Genomic DNA, 18,503 nt, shown 5'->3' with positions numbered 1-18,503 from the left:
CGATTCATTCTTCAGTTGCTACTAATTTGATCGGTCAAACCAGTTCTTCTAATAATAAGATCAAAATTCCTAAACTTACACATATTGCTGATCTCATGGATTGGAAAGTTCGTTTTGAAGAAATTATCAGTTTGCTTGATAAAGATTTGTTGATACCGATCAAAGAAAGGGAATATTGTCGTCCACGATTGAAAAACTATATGATGCGTACAGTATGTACAAACCAGAGTTTGAATGGAATGCTTGTGAGAAAGCTGAGTTTGATCGTGAAAGGAGGGCGTTTGCTACACTTCAAACTGTAATATCATTTGTTGTACTATATGAACCCAGAGAATCCAGGGCATACGCAAAATGCGTAACTTCATATGAGATTTGGATGTCTCTTGATCGACGATATGCTTATTATTGCAGTCTTAAACCCGGTTTTGATACATTCAAGCATTTGCCTGATGAAAGTCTAATCATGATGATTGAGAGATTTTTAAAGCTATTAAAGGAAATGGATGAAAAAAAAGTTCATGTATCGGATGAAAAGATTAAAGAGAAATTGTTTGACATTCTTTATGGTCAAGATTCAAGAGTTATTCTTGGAAAGATTGTTTCAACATCATCATCTTCATCTGAATCTTCTCAGTCAGCAGTGACTGATGAGATTTCATCAGTAGAATCTTTTGACTTTGAAGTGGACGAAGATTGGTTAATGGATTTGATGAAAGCTCATGTTGATGATGGTTGGTCTATGCTTGCAGATGAGATATCCAAGACCACTTCATCAATGAATGTTGATAAAGATTCAAATGCGATGGAAATTATCGTGCTTACCCAGGCGAATCTTCCTGATAATCTTTATGAATCTTATGATTCTGTGCCAACATCACCTGAGGTATCTTCTAAACCATCTGATTCGTTCGTTTGTGAAACTTGTGTTAAGAATTTAAATTCATATGTTGTTGTTGAATCTTAGAAAATTGATTGTTCTCAGTGTGGTGAATACAAGTCTAAACTTGAATTAATTCGTTACCACAATGAGCAATTAGTTTTTTATTTAACATGTATTCGTGATAACTATCGACAAGTGACTGAAAATAATAAAAAATCTAAAGATAAGATTGATGTCATGTCGATTAGTAATCATGACTTGAAAGCACAGGTTGGATGTAAATTAATAATCATCAAAAAGCAATTTCAAAAAATTTTGGAATTGAGAACCAAAATAACTGAGCTTGAAAATAAGGTGCTGGAGTTAAAGAATAAATTGAATAAATTTAGAAATTCATCTTTTTTACTCAATGAAATCATTGAAGTTAACAACAATCACCGAAAGGGTGGTAAAGCTGGTTTAGGGTTTGTTGCAATCCCTCCTCCTTTTCAAAATGATTATACCATGTGACCAGACACGATAGATCTAAAAGAAGTGGACATTGACTATCCACAGGCAGTAGATCCTCATATGACTGTTAGTAAGGTTCATATAATTAATGAGGAGAAAGTTAAACCAGTTGATCCAAAGAAGAAAGAAATAAATTGTTTAACTCCAAAATCTCATATTCAAAGCAATCTGGTTTTTTCTCAATCTGATGATATTCTTATTGAAGATGTGGTTGAACCAGTGGTGATTCACAAGAATTAGAATATACCTGTTGAAAATCATATTCTTTGTGAACCACAAACTTCTGAGAAATCAAAAACTGGGTAAACCAAAATTGGTTGGTACACCAAAGACATGTGAAAAGAAAGTTGTTTCTGAAAAGATATCAAAATCATTTTCAAAACCGAGTGTTAAGGGTAAAACTGGAAAGTTTATAAATTAAAAGGTGTTGACAAGATGTTTGCTGATGAGCTCTTTCCAATAGCTCTTGTTAAACCTGAGTGTGTTAAAAAGGTTTATAATTGTGATCACTCAGATTTTCGAAATCGTGATGCATCAGTGATGCCTATTGGGGAAATGAAAAAGATAAAATCAAAACCCCAAAAGGAATCCAAACCAGTGTTGTTTCAACAAAACAAATTTGTCAAATCTACTGTTTCTGATGTATTGGAAAATTTTGCACAATGTTCAAATCTTGAATTTTTCCAAAAGAAGAAAAGTGAGAAAATTCAACCCTCCGCGTCTAAGCTTGTAACAGAATCATCTTCAACGTGGGTTGAATTGAAAAGTGTTTTTATTGTAATGTCAAATGACATTTGATTGTTGATTGTCCTTACAAGAGAAACTCAAATTGCCAGATGCTGTTAACAAGGTTTCATTAACTTTTGGGCAATTTGAGACACTTGAACAAAAAGCTAAACAACAAAGAGTTTATCTTAATTCATTGTTAAAGTCTCCTGAAACGTCTCACAGTTCTGATAATGTTAAATTTTTTAGACAACAAGCTGATAAACCGTTACCAGCTTGGAAACCAAAGATTCCATCAGCATGTACTGATCATGTTGAAGATACTGGCCGACCTAAGACTATCGTCTGGGTTTGTGACATTTGTAACAAAACAGGATACACCTTAGCTCTTACAAATCGAATAAGCGTTTAACAGCTTATTGTGTAACGAACAAACAAATAACCGAACGGGTCTGGTTGTGACCCGAATATCCCGAGGGGGGGGGGCATCTATAAGTGATATACTTTTAATATTAAGCCAATATATTAGTATTATGGCTTTAGTACGATAGCAAACTAGTTAAACAAAAACATGCTCGTTTAACTACCCGCAATGAGTTTAAACGCAAGAGATAGTTCGAAACAAGCATTGTATCATCCGTTAAGCCGAAAGAGACCTACAAAACATTTATTGGGGACGTTTTAAGCGATCCGTGAAAATATTTTCAATTTTTACAAACAAATGGTATGTTTTTTTTAAAGTTACAAGAAATTGACCGAAAAACACTTTTCGCGCTATTTGTCGCACCCGATATATTTTTCTCGCCAAACACCAAACCGAAATAAAATTTAACTCGGGATTTCACGTTCGGTCATGCAAAACGAGACTAATGGGCCAAAATTGGGCCCAAAGGGGCCCCAAAAACTTCAGCCCGCCAAAGTGGACTTATTCCTCCCTTTTTGTTTTCTTCATATTTAAGTAATTGAACAAGAGATATTTTCATAAAATTTCCAGATTCTACATCCCTTGCAGCTGTTCTACAAGCTCACCATCAAAAACCCTAAGGTAACATACCATTTTGATCGATTTTGAGCTTGATTAGCATAAGTTTTTGCATAAATAATGATCCTTGATTATCAAAAACCCTTTCTAACCATGAAAATAACCCTAAAAATTGTCCTAAAACATGTTTTGATCATACACATGGTTAGGAACCTGGTTTGATAAGTTTTTTGGCCATAAACACGGATTAGAGGGTTTCAACGACGTTTTTACGGTTCAAAAGTTCGGTTTAGAACCCTAACCGAATCCCTAACTTTCATGGCTGGTCTATTGATGATACATGATTGGTTTATGATATAGGACCTATACTTAGCTTATATAAAAGCACGAGAATCCTGAAATTGGATTAACAGAGCGAAAACGGGCGAAAACCGCAAGGTAATACTGAAATGTTTGATTACGGGCTATTTAGGTTAAGGTTGTGATGCGCATATTTTTGGGTCATGAAATTTTGCAGAGAAATCAGGGACCATATCATTGAGTACCTGTTCAAATTTGGTAATTTTTCGACTATCCGAAAATATTTGGCGAATTTATTATCGAATTGGGACGTTTATTTGGGAAAAAAAGACCTAAAATTCTTGAAAAATTATGAAACTTTGTGGGGAACTCAGATTTGGTATATTATGATCACACATGAAATTTGGGGTCATTTGGAAAAGCCTAAATATGTTTTGTGCATTTGCACTTATTTGAATTTTCATAGTCGTTTTTGGCTTGAAAATGAGATTTGCCAAGATTGTTAGCTTCTGGAATTGCTACAAGTTATTTTGAGGAGTGTTTTGATCACTCAGGAATTTTAACGGATTTTTTGGAAATTATTTGGTATAAACGGATGATTTTCATGCTAAATATAGCATATAAAAAGATTTTTTATGAGTTTATAAATCAGTAAATAATTTCAGAAATTTTTTTATAAAAATGTACCTATTTTATTTGATAAGTGTCTAAATTTTCATGATCTAATGATTAACAGATAATTAATTATGCGAATTTGAAGATTAAAAAATTTTAATTCTGACGAAAACCGGCAAGTTCGTGATTAACGAACCTGTTGGGATATCAAAACATAAAAAACGATCAAGAAGCAAATTTTCGGATTAATTATGTAAAAATAAAATTTTTGTGAGAAATCCGGACAATTTGGGTAGATTGTGCGCGTTTTTCTCCAACTCAAACTGAATAAACCGAAACGAGCCCCATAGCAAATCCAGACCCCTAAATTGTGATTTTTCTTTATAACTAAATCATTTTATCAACCAACACATTTACCAAAGCTTACATCCCCATAATTGTTTTCCAAACGCGTAAATGAGCAACTTGGCCCAGCTGGTGAAACGGGGAAACTGAGCCAAGTTTGATTTTAAACATTAGACATTGAACAACATTACAATCTAAACCTACTGACACTTTCTGGGTGTAACAGCTATACCTAGATTAGCTATACAGCCCAGTCTAGTATGAGAATTATAATAATATTAAAATATTAATATTATTATAATATTAATTATAGGGACTAAGTGATAGCAAGGGAAACGAACCCCGAGCTGACCTCGCACTGAGTGCCTACAAAACCGTGAGTTTCATGACCCCTCTTTTCAAACTGTTTACGAACTTTTGGGGGTGAAAAGCATATTTATATACGTTATCTACCTGGAAACGGTTCAGGATATGAATTGTCTGAACGTTTACATACAATAAAGTCCATACAAACATAACAATTGATTGCGTGCGAATGAATGGTGAATAGTATTCTTGAATGACAAATTAAGTGAATATGGCACGAATACCAAAACATAATGAAATTACATGTGACAACACGTTTATATAAATATGTTGTGTACTGTTAAAAATAACGTGGTCTGTAACGGCCATGGGTGAATAACGTGGTCTGTGATGACCATGAGGCTATTGTGGGCGGAAGGGGGGCCACAATAGTACCAAACTAAAGTTGAGTATGTCCTTTGAGCCAAGTTCTGCTGCAACTTAATAAACTAAAGTTGAGTATGGCCTATGAGCCAAGTTCTGCTGCAACTAAACCAACTAGCTTGATTATGACATGAATGTTAAGAAATAATGTGATTATGCGTATTGTGGGCGGATGGGGAGCCACAGTGTTTGGTGATACGTGATAAATACTAGATATTTTTGTGTATCTATATACATGCTATGTGAATAGGCGTAGGAAATACTATGTGTAGAAAATACTAATTATTGTGTGTCCACTGTGCAATGTTTGACTCTATGTGGAACCGTTGTGGGCGGAAGGGGAGCCACAGTGGTTGATGTTACAAGGAACTATTGTGGTCGGAAGGGGGGCCACAATGGTTGATTTTATGTGGAACCGTTGAGGGCGGAAGGGGTCCACACTGGTTGATTAAACATGGAAAAATGGAAACACGCAACACGAACAAACAGTCACGATTTTATCGTGATTTCGAACTCATGTTATAAACTTACATGTGTGCATATGTACACACAAGGATACGACTGTACATATATATACAAACGTAAATATATATTTTTACATATGCACGTACATACAAACTATGACTGTGTGGTACGCAAAACTAATTTTGTTAAAACTTATGAAACTTGTCAACTATTCGTAGTTGACCGTTTTTAAACATGCTTTTCAGGTAATCAGAAAGGTGGAATAAATTGTTTATGTGTTTCGTGTTCGGATTGTGATCGATGCTATGAGCATTCGAGTATGGAGAGAAGTAGTTAACGGACTAGTTTGATTGAATCACTTAGTTTGTAAAATATGTTAGAACGATGTAATATATTGTAAATTATTTAGTAATGTTTCTTTATGAACAATGTATTTGATACCAGTTGTATCTGTTATATTTCCATTTTACGCTTCCGCAAATCGCTTAACGGGGTGTGACAGGGTTCCAGTTTCTCATTAATTATCTATTTTTTGTGCAGGGATATCCAAGAAGATCTATCAATTACATATGGGTTTTTGCTAAAATCAAATTTGTTGATAGTGGATTATCTCGGCGCATGATGGGTGTTTTTGTTTAGATTGATACTTGAAAAGTTTTAAAAATTCATAAAATTTTCATTCGGCAAACTTGTTCACCATTCGTATTTTTAAAATGCAAGATTTCTTTTTTGTGACAAGATGTTCAAAAGATTTTATCAATGTTGGAAGATCGCTTTTCGTTTTTTGTTATTTTTCTGCAAATTTTTTGTTGTTTATATTTTTAGGAGGAGAAAGTTAGAAAAATCCAAAAATATTGTATTTTCTGTATTAAAAATAGAAAAATACAAAAATATATTGTTAATTTTGAAAAATATAAAATTTGAGAAATGTGATCTGACATATATGGGAAATAATAGTACATTGACTTAACGGGCCTAACACATGAATAAAGTAGACTAAAAAGTGTCGTAAGATCAATTGTATGATGTGTATGATAGGCTTAACAGATCCTATAAGTGCTGAAAAGATATAAACCTAAATGCTTGCCAAATCTAGTGGTGTTACATCTTAATGCATAGTTAATATCTGTAATAAGTACCAAAAAGTTTTAAGATTGTTGTGCGTGCATGTGTTCATTTTGCAAAGAAATTCAACTTTATTTTTTCTTTATTTTTATTCAAATTGTAACGCCCGTAAATTTCGTTAATCGGCTCGATCGTTTATAAATGTTGGTCAAAAAGCCCGGGTTTCATCTTTCTAATTTAGAGCCTTGTAATACGTTTTAAAAGTCCGTTTGTCCATCCTTTTTCCCAAAACATCCCCTCTTACGATTTAAAGTATTATATTAGTATGTAGCACCCGATATTTTCGTTTATCGGCATGCACGTTGTAGAGTTTGTATATTTATCGGGTTTGAACCGGCTTACTTCGAGGACCTCCTTGTCATACCCGTAAGTTGAATTAATTGACTTTCCACCCAAGTTGCTACACACTTCATACTGTAGGGACTAGAGTGTAATTTATTTTATATCATAATATTAAAAAAGAAAAACCCTAACCCTAACTCTATTCCCAGCAGCCGATCGGCCTCAAGACCCCCCTGCTCGTTTTTCTTCTGCCCAGCCAAGTTTTAGCCGTGAAAACTTCAATTCAAGGTCGGTTTTATGATTCCCCATGTCTTTTACACCTTAATTGATCATATTAACGCGCTTATTGGTCGTTAAGGTTGAGTTTTAAGGATAACAGTTTGCTGACAGATTCGTATACGATTATTGTAGGGTCAGTAACACGATGATAAATCCATTGTTTTTGATCGATTCTTGATTCCATGATGTTCTAATTTGAATCTAGTTTCCAGAAAGGTATAATACGTAATTTTTGGACGAGATTTGAATGGTTTTTATGAATTTATAAAATCGAGTGTCAAAGCTAATGCGGGATGACGGATTCTGGTCTGTCTTCCCGACGTCATAACCTTTTTTCGACAGGTCCAAATTGGTTGGTTCCACTTCTGGAAGTTATTATTTTGAGTTAGGAACCAAACCCAATTGGAATCGTTTAATTTGGTTTGGTAATGAATTTTATAAAAAGAAAACTATTTTGTTGCGCACTGAAATAGCTGCACATACCTTGCTGTGTTGGAGGAATTTTTATAATTTTTGTGTCCAATAGAAAAATATAATAAAAATATTTTTATAAACCTAAGACATTTATTAAAGTCTGGTAAAAATTTAATAATTTATTTCAAATGTTATCCTATGTAATTAAATGCATCTTCGCATGCTAAAATCTACACGTTTTACTCATTATTAATCGATAAGTTCGTTTTAGGCTTAACCGGTGGATTTGGTTAGTTGAAAGGTTTTAGGGGCTGAGGTAAAGTTTTGGGCCTTGGGCCTATTTGTTGGGCCTTGGGCCAAAGTGTTGGGCTTGAACGTCCCATTAGGCAAAAGTGTTCTTACGGTCTAGTTTAGTAACGCGTTGTGTATAATTTACAGGCCCTTGCTTGTGATTGTGCACTTAGGGATTTCCTAGCTCGTTGCAGGTGTTCGATTGATTTCAGGTGAGTTCATGACGCCCCTTTTTAACTCTTTTTAAATTTTGGGCTAGCATGCACACCTAAGTGTTTTCTTATATGATGAAATGTTTTAAACGATTTTATATAGGCTTGCTAGTATATGGTAGGCCTTGGGATGTTAAATATATAAATATATATATATATATATACATTATTGCTTGGCCTATATTTGGCAATGTTATAGTCGTTTTGACTACTGATGTTGCGTATGTCTACTTTGTGTTTGCATGCGTTTATGTTACGTGTTTGGGTTGTACGTTTGCTCGACCCTGATTATATATATATATATATATATATATATATATATATATATATTGTTATATATATATAGGGATGTGCTTGAAAGGATGTTTATATATACATTTTGTATATGCATGTATGAGAATGTTTAGTTTTCGGTAATGATGATTTAATGGATGCACTCTTTTATTTTTAAACTTTTGGTATGACTATCATAATTGTTACTACTGATATTATTTACTTAAAACTTGAACTCACTCAGCTCAAGCTGACTTTGTGTGCATGTTATGTGAGTTTCAGGTTAGGAAGAGGATGTCTTATCGCTTGGACGTGCACGAAGCTACTTGGACGGTGAAGGGCATACGTGGATGGAAGAATGTAATTTGAACAGTTTTATTTTAAATGGTTTTACGAATTATATTTAAAATTGGTTTTGGGCAAAATTCCCGGGTTTTAGGGAACTTACTTCACTATTTATGTTTTCCGCTGAATTTACACTCTGAGATGTTTGTTTTAATGGAAGAAACCGTTTTCAAGTTTTAATTATTTTAATAAATATTTTGTATGAATACCAACTGTGGGGCTCCCGGGGTTCGGGGCCTTACACAAATCTTGGATCCTCTCCTGCGCGATAAAATTATCCGACCTGAGAGTTAAGATTTGGATATTCTGCTTTATTTTCTTGGTGTTTCGTATAAAATTTTGAACTTTCTCGGCATGATAATACGGGATTATCCGAATTAAGAGATAAGATTTTATGCAACTTCAACTTATTTTTATCTTTTTATTTTGTTAAAATGGAACCTTATCTGCGCGTAGTCATACCAATCTTAAGGGAAAATTATAACTTTCTGCTTTATTTTCTTTTTATTATTTTTGCATGAGTCACAGCTAGTCAATTTAAAGAAAAATGAAACACGTACATATGAAATTCACTGTATAAGAGATATAAAAATTGTGTCTGATAGGTGAGATCCACATAAGATTTGTGCTTAATTGAACCTTAATACGTATCGTAAAGTTACTGAAGGATCTGTATAAAGTTTAAAGTGGTCAATTATATTTGCAATCATCATTGGGTTACGTGCATAATAATGTCAAAATTGAAGTGTAGTCTAGAACGTTACTAGTCAATATGATCCCATGTCATGATCTTTCTCACAAAAATATGTACTGCTTACATTTACTACTTTAATTTTCTTTTCGTTATTTTGGGAAAAATATACAAAGATTTTAGATGTGTTTTGATATAAATTTTGAAAAATCAAAAATATTTTGGGTGTGTTTTAGTATAAAGTTTGTAAAAGCCAAAAAGATTTTTCTTTCCAATTTATTTTTGATCTTCCGACAAGCGAAATACATTTTCAAATGTTTTGCCGTGTTAAAAAAAATATTTTCACCATTACACATTCTTGTTCATACATTTTGTGCTCAAATGTTAAATCAAGATAAACTTTACGGTTTATTGATGGAATGTGTTGATTGACTGCAGCTAGAGTGATGATTATTCAATCCTTGAATTTCTCTAGATGGTGAATTTAAGGTATGGCAGAGTATTCGAGTTAAGGGGGAGTGAGGATGCTGATCATGTGTACAAGATTGGTGCTGATAAAGATTGGAGACGTACAACTAATGCCAAGGGGGAGTTTGTTAGTGCATTGTTTACATGGCAGTAGATGTATAAAGACACACGTGAAGACCAGCTGAAAGCGACAAAGACTAAAAAGTTAAATGAACTCCAGCAATTGTCAAGGGGGAGTTTGTTAGTACATGAAATGTGACAAGTGCTAGGAGTTAAACCGACGAATCGCTTTGTCGATGCAAAAGATAACAAATGAGATCAAGAATTAAGGGACGCATGCAACGAATGTGCTTTGTCAAAGTCAAGCATAACAAATGAGGAATTCAAAGGAGATAACGAATGTGCCATGTGATGGTCATGGATAACGAATGTGCATGTGCCTACATTACAAGTTTAATAAATGAATGTTGATTAGAAGGCATGCATGACATACATAACGAATGAGAGATCTACTAACGTATGTGCATGCATGATAGCTAACGAATGAGGCTGATCAAGATCTAACGAATGAGCAGTTAGTTAAGTGATGAATGGGTGTTAATGATCATGAATGTGATGTATGTATAAATAGTAAGAAGTTAGTTAGACAAGTCAGTTACAAGTTACACACACACATAGTTACAACAGTTTGTTTACGACACACCGAATTGCACTGTAACTCTGCCGAAATTTCTAACGAGCTTCAACGAGTGATTATTTACGTCTTGTGTACGTGCTCGGTTGTTTTCATTCATCTATTAGTACCGAAACGCACCGAAACAAACACCGTGCATTTTCGGTTTTGTAGATCAATATCGAGTTAATCGATCCTCATCGGGAAAAACATTTTCGTTGTTGACTGAAATTTCAGAGAAACTTCTCTCGTAGTTCTTCGTAGATGTCAATGCTTCCTGATTCCAGACTATCAAACCAGACCGCGCTCCCTCCGTCAACATCTGGGGGAACATGAGGCAGCACACCGGTATGGGCTAGCCACTTACTAGCCCGACTCCCTGAAAGCATGCAAATGGTCTTTAGGGTCTTGCGTACCATCGCACTTATCTACTATGGAAGGGAATCGTAACTTTGGTGGTAATGGAGCCTCTGCTATTCGCTTGGTGAACTTAGAGACGTCAGACATGTCTCTGGGTTGGTATGGGGCTTCGAGAGGGTCCCCCTGTGTTTTCTCCTTTCCCTTGACAGCGGAAAGGAGAGTCACCAAGGACTCTAGTAGTGTGTCGGGGCCCCCGCCAGTGGCGTCTTGGCCTTCCACGTTCTGTTCCGGTCCCGGTGTCTCAAAGGAGAGCCGAGCTGGGAGGGTCTCGAGTTTTTCCTTCTTTTCTTGCTCGTCGAGGAAAGCCCTCAAGGTATCCTGATGTGTTGCAAAACACACTTATTTTCCGCGCCTTTTATCTACGTATTATATTATATTTTATGTGTTTTTACTTGATTTATATTGGTTTTACATAGTTTTAATAATCTTGTAGGTTTTGGGTGGAAAAGAAGAAAAACCGAGCTTTTCGGAGAGCTTACGGGTCTTTTACGCAAACAACTTCAAGACAAAGCTCAAGGTCGGGCCCCTATGTATCATGGACAAGCCCAAGCTACATTATATTATATTATATTATATTATATAAAATAAAAAAAACCCTAAGCCTAAGCAGTTCAGATCGGCAGCAGTCCAAGGAAGGGAAGAAAAGTTTTTTTTGGCTTAGGTGGTGGACTTGTGAAGGCTAAGGAAGGAAGAAGAACACAAGAACAAGCCTCGGGATTGATTCACCATCGGTTTCTACAGCAAGGAGCAGCCCTAATTCATCTACATATCCTTTCTCTTTAAACTTTGTTCATCACACTTTGATTTTCTTGTTTGATTGTTTACTAGTATTGCAATTGATTGAGAGATTAATTTTTTATGATTAGTATTGATCATTGAATGATTGTTATGATGATTGGAATGGTTTATATGATGTTTTTATTGATGATTAGCTGCTGTCCAAAAATTATGAGAGGCTAAACTTGTTAATTCTACCTAGGAATGATGATAATTGTTAGTGTTTGATGAGCTTGTTGGATTGTTTGATTAATAGATGTTAATTGTTATTGTAAAGTTTGATTTAGACATGAAATAGGTTGTGTTTAAGGGCTGGAAATTTTGGTGATTCATTGCATAAACCCCGTGTGTCGGTTAATTAGTTTTGTGTTGATTGATCGGTGCATTGTTTGATTCTAGACTTTGTGTTTAGGGTTTGTTTGTGGTAGGAACAACCGTAGGGTTTTGTTGCGTGAACTTGAGGTTAAGTACGGCGGTTAGGCACCTTCTTTGAGACTGAGCGGTGATAAGAAGTTAGGGTTGTCTCATTGCCTTTGCATGCTAGAATAAGGATTGCGCGAGAGCGAGTTCGTTTCTTGTCAGGTTTAGGTGTTTTGAGCGGCTAGTTGATCTATTTTGGTTTAAGTTGAATTGTTCCTCTATCCTTGGTTGTGTAGTATTCATTGCCATTAGGGTCGAGTGTTGGTGATACCGAGAGGTGAGTTAACATTAGAACACGTTAACAATTGTTTCCCGGTTTGGTCGTTTTTGGCGATTTTGAGTGGTTTAGGTTTATTGAGTGAGACCGAGAGGTGATCCAGTGAGCCCGAGCGATCCTTAGTCGTGTCATCTTTAGGAACCGGTGTCTAGATATCATTCAATCCATTAGCTTGTTAGGCCTACAATTTGATTCAGACCTAGGTAGACGTTTTTCTCCATCCAAAGTTAACACAGTTAGTTTTCTGTTAAGTTTTCTATTTTAGGTAAGTTTTGTCAGTCAGTTAGGTTAGTTCAGTTAAGTAATTAAAAATCAAAAATCAATTAAATATTATTCTTAGGCAGGTTTTGTCTAGGGTTTGTGATCGTTAACGTCCTTACGTGTCCACCTGTTCGATACTCGGACTTCCTAGGTCTATACTACTTGCGATCGGTACACTTGCCAGTTGTGTGTGGTTTTAGGATTTTCGTTTTATATTTAAAGCTTAATTGTGAGGGTCATTGTTATAGGGTTATCCGACGCACATCATATCCCTGTGAGCTCGTATGAACTTAGGGGTCACCTTCCATCCCTTCTTTTCGTTTTCTTCATCCCTTGGTCCTCTTCCAACATCATCTTGCTCCGTTATGTCTTCGATTAACACGGGTCCATCGGTGTCTTGTCGTGTAACGGATTCTTGTCGAGTCGTGCTTATTTCTCCCGCCTTGTTGACTACGTTGCTCTTTCCAGAACTCAAAGGAAAAGGTGGTGGTATGTTTTTTGGGTTTTGATAAGCCATTCTTCTTCACGATTATAACGATACCTGTGATCAAGTGGTTCCACGGATGGCGCCAATGTTGGAACCTATTCCCGGAGGGGCAAAGTTCCTAACAAGCTTAGAGAGAATGGTGATCGAGTTAAGTAGATAAGTGTTATGTGATTATCTTGAATGAATTTACATTAGTGTTTTACGTATCCTTCAGTCCGTCTTGCTTTCCTTCAGTCCGGTGACTTCCTGGATCTTTATCCCGTAGTTCATGCTCTTATCCCGGAACAACCATGCATCGGGTCACCCACCGGATCAGGCGTGCAGTGGGTGGTTTCTCTCGCAAACTATTTCCCTCCAAATGAGCTTCTAGAACGTTTCCCTTGCTGGGTTTCTTTCGTTGGGCTTCTTGCTGCTGGGCCTCTTGCTGTCTTTGTTGGGCTGGAGTCTACCTATGAGGCCTAGAGATGTTCAAAACGGTTTAGGACTAGGAACCGGAACCGGTTCCTAACCGGTTCCTATATTTAAAACCTCCTTTGAAACCGATTCCAGGCTCGAACCGGTTAGGGAACCGAACCGGTTCTCCCACCCTCGGACCCCTAACCTATGGAACCGGTTCTTACCGGTTCCTAACCCGGTTCCTGTACCGTAACCGGTCAAAAAACGGCTATTTTTGACCCCAACGGTCAAAAAACAGCCAAAAATGCAAGAACCGGTTCCGGTTCGGTTCCATAACCGGTTCCGGTTCCTACCCGCCCCCACTCAGAAATGCAAGAACCGGTCACGGATCATCGGGTTGAATCAGATAGGGTCCGGTTCCTACAAAAAACGGGTAGGAACCGGTTCGGTTCCACCGGTTCGGTTCCACCGGTTCGGTTCCAGGAACCGGTTTTTTTGATCATCTCTAATGAGGCCTGCCTCATGGGTAGGCTCTTCATAAGTATTTTAAGTTCTTACAATATTACTCATTTCAGTTTATAAGCATCCTGCCTTTCTATAAGTTCAACCATATTGCAAACTACAAAGTGCATACTGCATTACTATTTAATTTAATAGAAACATCGGTTTATTTTAACGAGTTAAAATTAGGTCAGATTAACAATTCAACTATTTCAAGGAATACCAAAAAGAAATCACAATGAATTTATTATATACATAAATTGCGTCATGTTGGAGCTACATATGTCAACATTGATATGCTAAGAACTATCCGATGGAAGTTGAATCCTACATTTGGTTGGTGTAGTAGGTCAGTTTACATATTAAATGTGTTGTACTTTTTTCTTTTAACAATACTAATTTGGTTTAGAATGCAAATTGATTTCGTTTGCTGCATTGAAACATGCAATTTATTGTTTTAATTTATAACAGTTGGTGTTTAAATTTACGAAAACCTTTCGGGATGTATCATGAGATAAACCCTCGGAAGTAATCTTTACAAATTGATTTATACCGGATTTGTGATCTTTATAAAGTTGCTTTTCGGAAAAAAAAAAGGTTTATTTGCTACGGTTTATATTTCCAGTCAATGGGCATGACAGTAATGTTTGATGAGATTATCAATTATGTTTAATCTTTGCAGAACCAAGTAGAGAACCGCAAGCATAGCATATTTACTTTTATGTAATGCATACAAGGTTTAGTGGTATAGTCAAGTTCTAGATGTTTTTATTTATTTTTATCTCATTTTGAGTGTTAATTCAAGTGTTTTCTCTTTCATGGTGCACTATTGTCTTAAAATAGACTGTTAAAACAATAGATTACATCTTAAAATTTCATCTGCAGAGTTCGTCATATTTTGTCAATTGTTCGTCATATTCTTGAGAGGGGAGCTCTCCAAGTTTTTTTTATTTTTTTTATTTTTCAATTCATTCAAGTTCGATGTATCCATATTTAACTTCATGACTCAAAATCTAATTTTGATTTTAAACAATGTTATTGGTTCTATGAAAAAAAACTTATAGAAAGTGTCTTTTTGACTTCTAGGTTGTTTTTAAACTTCATATTGAGCATTTGATCATAGCTATAATAAATTTGTTAGTCATACATAAAATGCATATCAAGTTTGTATATGATAAGTGGCTTTACTCCAAAGGTCAAACTATATGTTTTTACATGAGTTTTAAAACATAATGTTAAAAAAATTGATTCTAAATTGTATAAAAAAAATAAAATGTTGTAAGTTTAATGTGACAAATATAACAAACAATAAAATTAAATTACAATACGGTTCACAACTTAAATTATTCAATTGGTGGATCATTAACCGTATTTGATGATTTGCTTTTATGAATGCACGTCAAACATAATTAATAATTAATGATGTTAAATTGAGTTTTTTCAGACAATCCTGTGTAGTACACAGGTTTATAACTAGTCTACTACTATAATAAAAGAAAAAGGGGTTTTTTTAACATATGTCATCCATACATTAAGTCTCTCTTTTATGTCCAACTCTGTTATGCTCACACATGGCATACTTGTCGTTGGAGTATTTGACGGTTACTTTTTGAGAAGAGGAGTTACCGAATGGTTTCTTCCCCATCATAATTCAAGCCTCTATCATTCATACTCGTGCGACTCTCTTGAACCATTTGGGATTCCTTATTTTTACCTCCTTATAACTTAGAAGGAAGTCATAGTTTACAAATATGTAAAGAATTCAAGCACCTCCTAAACACCAGATGTGTGTTTTTATCGCTGTTGTCTTCTTCCAATCTGGATTCTGATTATCCACGAGTAATGTATGATTTTGGATTTACTTTTTTCTGTGTGATGTTTTTGTAATTTTTCTCATATTTTTAAGGCCTTTTTTATTTACAATGATTATAATTTTGTTCTCCATGATTTTGGATTCAACCCATGTCAATTTCAATTGCAATTGCAATTGCAATTCAGTCGAATATACATCTGATGTTTGATTGTCATTTTTAGGTACATTCCCTTCAAGTTTTGGTAGTTGAAATTCTGATAGACTGATAAGGTTGTGGAGGTGCTGATGATTAACTTTATAAGTGGACCTGATTTTTTGTTCCCAAAGGTACCAATTTTCTTTTCTGTAACTTATTGTTGGAAATATATGCATGCTATATGAATCTAGATAAATCTGTGACGTCAAGTAGTGTTTGTTTAGATAATCATAAATACTTTCAAAACAGTTAATTGTTGTATTATAGTCAGGAATGAAGATAAGATGGAATTCAGTAGAATGAATCAATTAAGGTTCTTTTATATAAAGATTCTTTAATAGAAATTAAATGGTTTGGTTTGGTTTGATATTGATTATGGTTATGGTTATTGTAGGCCAATTTTAATGATAAAAGTATGATGGATACAGAATGAAGTGGTGTGAGAGAGTTCTTGCAAAGGAGCTGCTCAGAGGTTGACATAGAGCTTTACGTTATCCTTAATCCGCATTCTGCAGCTAAGGAATCTCTGTTTAAAACCTCTTTTGATCCTTTTAAAGGTGTAGAAGGCAAGATGCGTTTGTTTAGTTTACTGTTGCTTGATTATGCCACACACTCAGTTTATTCAGTTTTGGTCAGTTATAATAGTAAGAACACCATCTTTTCTTTTGTGGTTCTTTATTTTTCATGCAATTTTTTTGCTTGAAATTGTTGTCGAAAATCAATGGTGATATAAGACCATAAATGCCAGCTTAGCTACTTCTCCATGGTACAGAGCTGCCAACATGGAAGTGATGAGCTAGATACTAGTAAATTGTCATCACTCAAACGATATTCTCTTGAATTAGTAGTTAATTTAATCAACTTTCTGTGTGCAGATTTTGGTAGCAGTATTTCAGGGAGTGCTTATTAATGAGCAAGGAAGGATTAAAGGCATATGAGTAGCTTTTTGACTCAAGTTTGTTCCTTGTACTTTGTAGTCGTACTTTTTATACACAATTAATATTTAAAAGTTGGTATAAGGGTTTTGATTTGCAGCTTAATTATGGGGATTATTCTCTTATAAACAGAATAAGGCATATACTTTATATCGGGTGAATGGCATTAAAAGGCCAATGCCTTGGTTAGGATTTTGGAGGTTGCTTTATCCCACCTTTTCTTATAAATGACATTAAACTCTTTGATTAAGAAGTATTTCTTATTGTAAAAGGGCTCATCTTATATAAATGTTTAAAAAATTTTTAAAATTTATTTATGGCATTGTGACCTTTTGGTTCACATTTTGATTTTGTAAACATGATATAGAAAAGGTGAATTTGTTTGTAGAAAAGACAAAGCAAAAGGTTGCACTATTTGGAAAATAAAAACTTTAAAAATCTTACGGGTCAAATGATAGTCAACTAAAAATTGTACGATATGACAACTGTTTGTCTTGTACAATATCCACCATCAAATGCTTCATCCACCGTTCGGTAATTTATTAACCGAATACAAAATTAGCAAAAGTTGGCTAAATTTCTGTTTTAGCCTTTAGGTAATAATAATATTTTTCCACCAGAACAGAGTTATGAAACAGTTATAGATATATGTCAAACATAGTACTTTTGTGCTCCAAATTTGTGACAACTTTCTAAATCGTTTTCCTCTTTGATGCGATCAATAACATTCAGCTCTACTAATTATAAGGAAACATGGTCACCATATTCCAACTATTTCATATAATGGGAGGTATGATGCGCATTCGAGTTCACTATCATTTCAAATATTTTTCTTTTCGCAATTTGGTCCAGTACCAATATTCTACAACCCGGACTATTGCTTATTTGCCACTGTTAACCATGTGGTGTAGTGGTTAGTGGCTTTATTTTTATGTGAATTGCGCATGTTTGAATCCTCCTCATTCTTGTTATGCGTCCTTTATTTTACAGTTTAACATATTTTTTTTGTTAACTTTATTGGCCTTTTTTGTAAATATGGACCTGTAGTCACAAGTGTGACAACAACTTCCAAGCAGCTCTGTTAATTTTTTAATAATACAAGTGTTGAATTAATCTAGATGGATGTGAAAATTGTTTTTATTAAGATGTAAAGTAGACTTACAGTGTTAACAACAGTTTGGGGTCCAAAAAGATTCAAATGTGTGCCTATGCGAATCCTGCTATTGACTTTGGTAATTGGTCAAAAACTTACTAATACTAGCGTACTTGAGTAAGGTATGGTATGTGTCTATTGATATAAATCTTTACATTAAAAAGAGTTGGAAATTGAAAAAGAATAAGTAAATGATACAAATTATTCGTCTAAAATGATTTAAGGTAATTGGTTTTGGGTATATATCACCTGAAAAACTTAA

Source organism: Bidens hawaiensis, unplaced genomic scaffold (assembly GCF_021521415.1).
Source record: "Bidens hawaiensis isolate Kalapana, Puna unplaced genomic scaffold, B.hawaiensis_p1.1 tig00031516_1, whole genome shotgun sequence".
Lineage (NCBI taxonomy): Eukaryota > Viridiplantae > Streptophyta > Magnoliopsida > Asterales > Asteraceae > Bidens > Bidens hawaiensis.
Note: the sequence above shows the minus strand (reverse complement) of the source record.